The sequence below is a fragment of the Eptatretus burgeri genome, chromosome 17 (genome assembly GCF_056783735.1).
Source record: "Eptatretus burgeri isolate ZD-2024b chromosome 17, Ebu_testis_v1, whole genome shotgun sequence".
NCBI classification, from domain to species: domain Eukaryota; kingdom Metazoa; phylum Chordata; class Myxini; order Myxiniformes; family Myxinidae; genus Eptatretus; species Eptatretus burgeri.
The window spans coordinates 59,956,066-59,962,202 of NC_140977.1; the positions used below are offsets into that span (position 1 = coordinate 59,956,066).

A 6,137-nucleotide genomic window follows, 5' to 3' on the forward strand; every position below is an offset into this window, starting at 1 on the left:
GAGTTCACATTAACAAGTGGTTGTGGTCTTTGTTGTCCTTGAGCAATACTTTCAATACCATCACAACAACCACTTTATGAAACTGGTCTTGACATCCAAAAGTGCCATTTCTAACACCTTTTGCATGACCTCTTGCACAGATAATTCTTCAAGACATTCCTTGGTATTTTTTGTCAATGGAGGAGTTATATTTTTGGGTTGTTCATCCGGCTGTCCGTCCATCTGAACGTGCATGCATGAGTCCGTCCATGACAGGTTTTCTTTTTCATGACAACCAAAGAACATCTGAAGGGATTTTAGTGAAACTTGGCACAAGTTTGTGTGGTGATGTAAACATTAATATATGAGATAATGGGGTCAAGAGGTCAAATGTCAGAGGTCCCATTTGATGAAAAATTTGTGACCGCATTTCATTGTGAACCCGTGATGGGGTTTTCACCAAACTTGGAACGCGTGTTTATTTTGATGTGATGGTAAACTGATTAGATTTTGGCAGTGAGATGTGAAAGGTCAGAGGTTATAACAGGAAAACAATGTGATACTTGAAAACAGCTGAAGACGTTTAAATCAAACTTGGTGGAAGCGGGTGTCAACCTCCATCAATACATCCATCCATGATAGATGGTTTTTCATTAAAAGGTCAAGTGCCAGGGGACACATTTTTACTCCTGTTAATGTGATACCATTAGCGATGGAATTTGAACTAAACTCAGTACATGTACCATGATATATATGTACAGATTAGATATTGAGGTCTACTGGTCTTGAGGTTTGAGGTCAAAGTTAGAGTAAGCAAAGAGTTAACATGGACTGGGTCATATCGGTCGAAGTCATGACATCAAATTATCTCTCGTTTCCACATATTCAAATCAAATTGTTCACAAAACCTTCATGTGACCACTTTGTCCTCACTCTGAATGGTTTACATTTAAAAACGATATTTTATCCAAATGGAAAATGATTTCTTAATTCAAGGCCAGTTCTTGATCCAGTAACCGCTCTCTGAAAAATCCAACACCACAGGTCCACACTAAAGGGTGTAAGTCATTTAAAAACTTCTTACTTTTTCATGTTTACAATCAAGTATTCACGTAACCTACCCGTTGTAGCAAGTATCACTGCAGCTTGGCTTTTTCTCTCATGGTAGAGTGATGACACAGACACGTTGTAGTCTGTTCCAGGTGAGAGGTTTGTAAAGGTGTAGTTTGTTTGCCCTATTGTTATATTTGTTCCCAATTCCATGTTCTTGGACAACAACACTTTATATTCATAATGATCTTTGTTTGTATCTTCAGGGCTTGTCCAGGAGATGGAGAGAGTTGTTGAGTTTTGCCTTGCAACACGGAGTTGGAGAGGAGGCGATGGATCTGTGAAGGAAAAAGAAAGAAGGAAAAGAAGGAGTTCACATTAACAAGTGGTTGTGGTCTTTGTTGTCCTTGAGCAATACTTTCAATACCATCACAACAACCACTTTATGAAACTGGTCTTGACATCCAAAAGTGCCATTTCTAACACCTTTTGCATGACCTCTTGCACAGATAATTCTTCAAGACATTCCTTGGTATTTTTTGTCAACGGAGGCGTTATGTTTTTGGGTTGTTCATCCGGCTGTCCGTCCATCTGAACGTGCATGCATGAGTCAGTCCATGACAGGTTTTCTTTTTCGTGACAACCAAAGAACATCTGAAGGGATTTTAGTGAAACTTGGCACAAGTTTGTGTGGTGATGTAAACATTAATATATGAGATAATGGGGTCAAGAGGTCAAATGTCAGAGGTGCCATTTGATGAAAAATTTGTGACCGCATTACATTGTGAACCCGTGATGGGGTTTTCACCAAGCTTGGAACGCGTGTTTATTTTGATGTGATGGTAAACTGATTAGATTTTAGCAGTGAGATGTGAAAGGTCAGAAGTTATAACAGGAAAAACATGTGAGACTTGAAAACAGCTGAAGATATTTAAATCAAACTTGGTGGAAGTGGGTGTCAACCTCCATCAATACATCCATCCATGATAGATGGTTTTTCATTAAAAGGTCAAGTGTCAGGGGACACATTTTTACTCCTGTTAATGTGATACCATTAGCGATGGAATTTGAACTAAACTCAGTACATGTACCATGATATATATGTACAGATTAGATATTGAGGTCTACTGGTCTTGAGGTTTGAGGTCAAAATTAGAGGAAGCAAAGAGTTAACGTGGACGGAGGCATATCGTTCGATGTCGTGACATCAAATTATCTCTCGTTTCCACATATTCAAATCAAATTGTTCACAAAACCTTCATGTGACCACTTTGTCCTCACTCTGAATGGTTTACATTTAAAAACTATATTTTATCCCAATGGAAAATGATTTCTTAATTCAAGGCCAGTTCTTGATCCAGTAACCGCTCTCTGAAAAATCCAACACCACACGTCCACACTAAAGGGTGTAAGTCATTTCAAAACTTCTTACTTTTTCATGTTTACAATCAAGTATTCACGTAACCTACCCGTTGTAGCAAGTATCACTGCAGCTTGGCTTTTTCTCTCATGGTAGAGTGATGACACAGACACGTTGTAGTCTGTTCCAGGTGAGAGGTTTGTAAAGGTGTAGTTTGTTTGCCCTATTGTTATATTTGTTCCCAATTCCATGTTCTTGGACAACAACACTTTATATTCATAATGATCTTTGTTTGTATCTTCAGGGCTTGTCCAGGAGATGGAGAGAGTTGTTGAGTTTTGCATTGCAACACGGAGTTGGAGAGGAGGCGATGGATCTGTGAAGGAAAAAGAAAGAAGGAAAAGAAGGAGTTCACATTAACAAGTAGTTGTGGTCTTTGTTGTCCTTGAGCAATACTTTCAATACCATCACAACAACCACTTTATGAAACTGGTCTTGACATCCAAAAGTGCCATTTCTAACACCTTTTGCATGACCTCTTGCACAGATAATTCTTCAAGACATTCCTTGGTAGTTTTTGTCAATGGAGGAGTTATGTTTTTGGGTTGTTCATCTGTCTGTCCGTCCATCTGAACGTGCATGCATGAGTCCGTCCATGACAGGTTTTCTTTTTCATGACAACCAAAGAACATCTGAAGGGATTTTAGTGAAACTTGGCACAAAAGTTTGTGTGGTGATGTAAACATTAATTTATGAGATAATGGGGTCAAGAGGTCAAATGTCAGAGGTCCCATTTGATGAAAAATTTGTGACCGCATTTCATTGTGAACACGTGATGGGGTTTTCACCAAACTTGGAACGCGTGTTTATTTTGATGTGATGGTAAACTGTTTAGATTTTGGCAGTGAGATGTGAAAGGTCAGAAGTTATAACAGGAAAAAAATGTGAGACTTGAAAACAGCTGAAGATATTTAAATCAAACTTGGTGGAAGTGGGTGTCAACCTCCATCAATACATCCATCCATGATAGATGGTTTTTCATTAAAAGGTCAAGTGTCAGGGGACACATTTTTACTCCTGTTAATGTGATACCATTAGCACTGGGATTTGAACTAAACTAAGTACATGTCCCATGATATATATGTACAGATTAGATATCGAGTTCAAATTATCTTGATGTTTGAGGTCAAAGTTGGAGTAAGCAAAGAGTTAATATGGACGGAGGCATATCGGTCGATGTCGTGACATCAAAGTATGTCGAGTTTCTACATATTCAGATCAAATTGTTTTCAAATGCTTCACGTGATGACTTTGTCCTCACTCTGAATGGTTTACATTTAAAAACTATATTTTATCCCAATGGAAAATGATTTCTTAATTCAAGGCCAGTTCTTGATCCAGTAACCGCTCTCTGAAAAATCCAACACCACAGGTCCACACTAAAGGGTGTAAGTAATTCAAAAACTTCTTACTTTTTCATGTTTACAATCAAGTATTCACGTAACCTACCCGTTGTAGCAAGTATCACTGCAGCTTGGCTTTTTCTCTCATGGTAGAGTGATGACACAGACACGTTGTAGTCTGTTCCAGGTGAGAGGTTTGTAAAGGTGTAGTTTGTTTGCCCTATTGTTATATTTGTTCCCAATTCCATGTTCTTGGACAACAACACTTTATATTCATAATGATCTTTGTTTGTATCTTCAGGGCTTGTCCAGGAGATGGAGAGAGTTGTTGAGTTTTGCCTTGCAACACGGAGTTGGAGAGGAGGCGATGGATCTGTGAAGGAAAAAGAAAGAAGGAAAAGAAGGAGTTCACATTAACAAGTAGTTGTGGTCTTTGTTGTCCTTGAGCAATACTTTCAATACCATCACAACAACCACTTTATGAAACTGGTCTTGACATCCAAAAGTGCCATTTCTAACACCTTTTGCATGACCTCTTGCACAGATAATTCTTCAAGACATTCCTTGGTATTTTTTGTCAATGGAGGCGTTATGTTTTTGGTTTGTTCATCCGGCTGTCCGTCCATCTGAATGTGCATGCATGAGTCCGTCCATGACAGGTTTTCTTTTTCATGACAACCAAAGAACATCTGAAGGGATTTTAGTGAAACTTGGCACAAGTTTGTGTGGTGATGTAAACATTAATATATGAGATAATGGGGTCAAGAGGTCAAATGTCAGAGGTGCCATTTGATGAAAATTTTGTGACCGCATTACATTGTGAACCCGTGATGGGGTTTTCACCAAACTTGGAACGCGTGTTTATTTTGATGTGATGGTAAACTGTTTAGATTTTGGCAGTGAGATGTGAAAGGTCAGAGGTTATAACAGGAAAAAAATGTGAGACTTGAAAACAGCTGAAGATATTTAAATCAAACTTGGTGGAAGTGGGTGTCAACCTCCATCAATACATCCATCCATGATAGATGGTTTTTCATTAAAAGGTCAAGTGTCAGGGGACACATTTTAACTCCTGTTAATGTCATCCCATTAGCGATGGAATTTGAACTAAACTCAGTACATGTACTATGATATATATGTACAGATTAGATATTGAGGTCTACTGGTCTTGAGGTTTGAGGTCAAAGTTAGAGGAAGCAAAGAGTTAACATGGACTGGGTCATATCGGTCGATGTCGTGACATCAAATTATCTCTCGTTTCCACATATTCAAATCAAATTGTTCACAAAACCTTCATGTGACCACTTTGTCCTCACTCTGAATGGTTTACATTTAAAAACTATATTTTATCCCAATGGAAAATTATTTCTTAATTCAAGGCCAGTTCTTGATCCAGTAACCGCTCTCTGAAAAATCCAACACCACAGGTCCACACTAAAGGGTGTAAGTCATTTAAAAACTTCTTACTTTTTCATGTTTACAATCAAGTATTCACGTAACCTACCCGTTGTAGCAAGTATCACTGCAGCTTGGCTTTTTCTCTCATGGTAGAGTGATGACACAGACACGTTGTAGTCTGTTCCAGGTGAGAGGTTTGTAAAGGTGTAGTTTGTTTGCCCTATTGTTATATTTGTTCCCAATTCCATGTTCTTGGACAACAACACTTTATATTCATAATGATCTTTGTTTGTATCTTCAGGGCTTGTCCAGGAGATGGAGAGAGTTGTTGAGTTTTGCATTGCAACACGGAGTTGGAGAGGAGGCGATGGATCTGTGAAGGAAAAAGAAAGAAGGAAAAGAAGGAGTTCACATTAACAAGTAGTTGTGGTCTTTGTTGTCCTTGAGCAATACTTTCAATACCATCACAACAACCACTTTATGAAACTGGTCTTGACATCCAAAAGTGCCATTTCTAACACCTTTTGCATGACCTCTTGCACAGATAATTCTTCAAGACATTCCTTGGTAGTTTTTGTCAATGGAGGAGTTATGTTTTTGGGTTGTTCATCTGTCTGTCCGTCCATCTGAACGTGCATGCATGAATCCGTCCATGACAGGTTTTCTTTTTCATGACAACCAAAGAACATCTGAAGGGATTTTAGTGAAACTTGGCACAAGTTTGTGTGGTGATGGAAACATTAATTTATGAGATAATGGGGTCAAGAGGTCAAATGTCAGAGGTCCCATTTGATGAAAAATTTGTGACCGCATTTCATTGTGAACCCGTGATGGGGTTTTCATCAAACTTGGAACACGTGTTTATTTTGATGTGATGGTAAACTGTTTCGATTTTGGCAGTGAGATGTGAAAGGTCAGAAGTTATAACAGGAAAACAATGTCATACT

General features: G+C 38.6%; 1 protein-coding gene across 1 annotated transcript in view; it reads left to right on the forward strand.

Moving 5' to 3' along the window:
- Positions 1 to 6,137, forward strand: part of LOC147010264 (receptor-type tyrosine-protein phosphatase H-like) — a 137,405-nt gene that overhangs the window by 59,997 nt on the left and 71,271 nt on the right. The window lies entirely within an intron of this gene.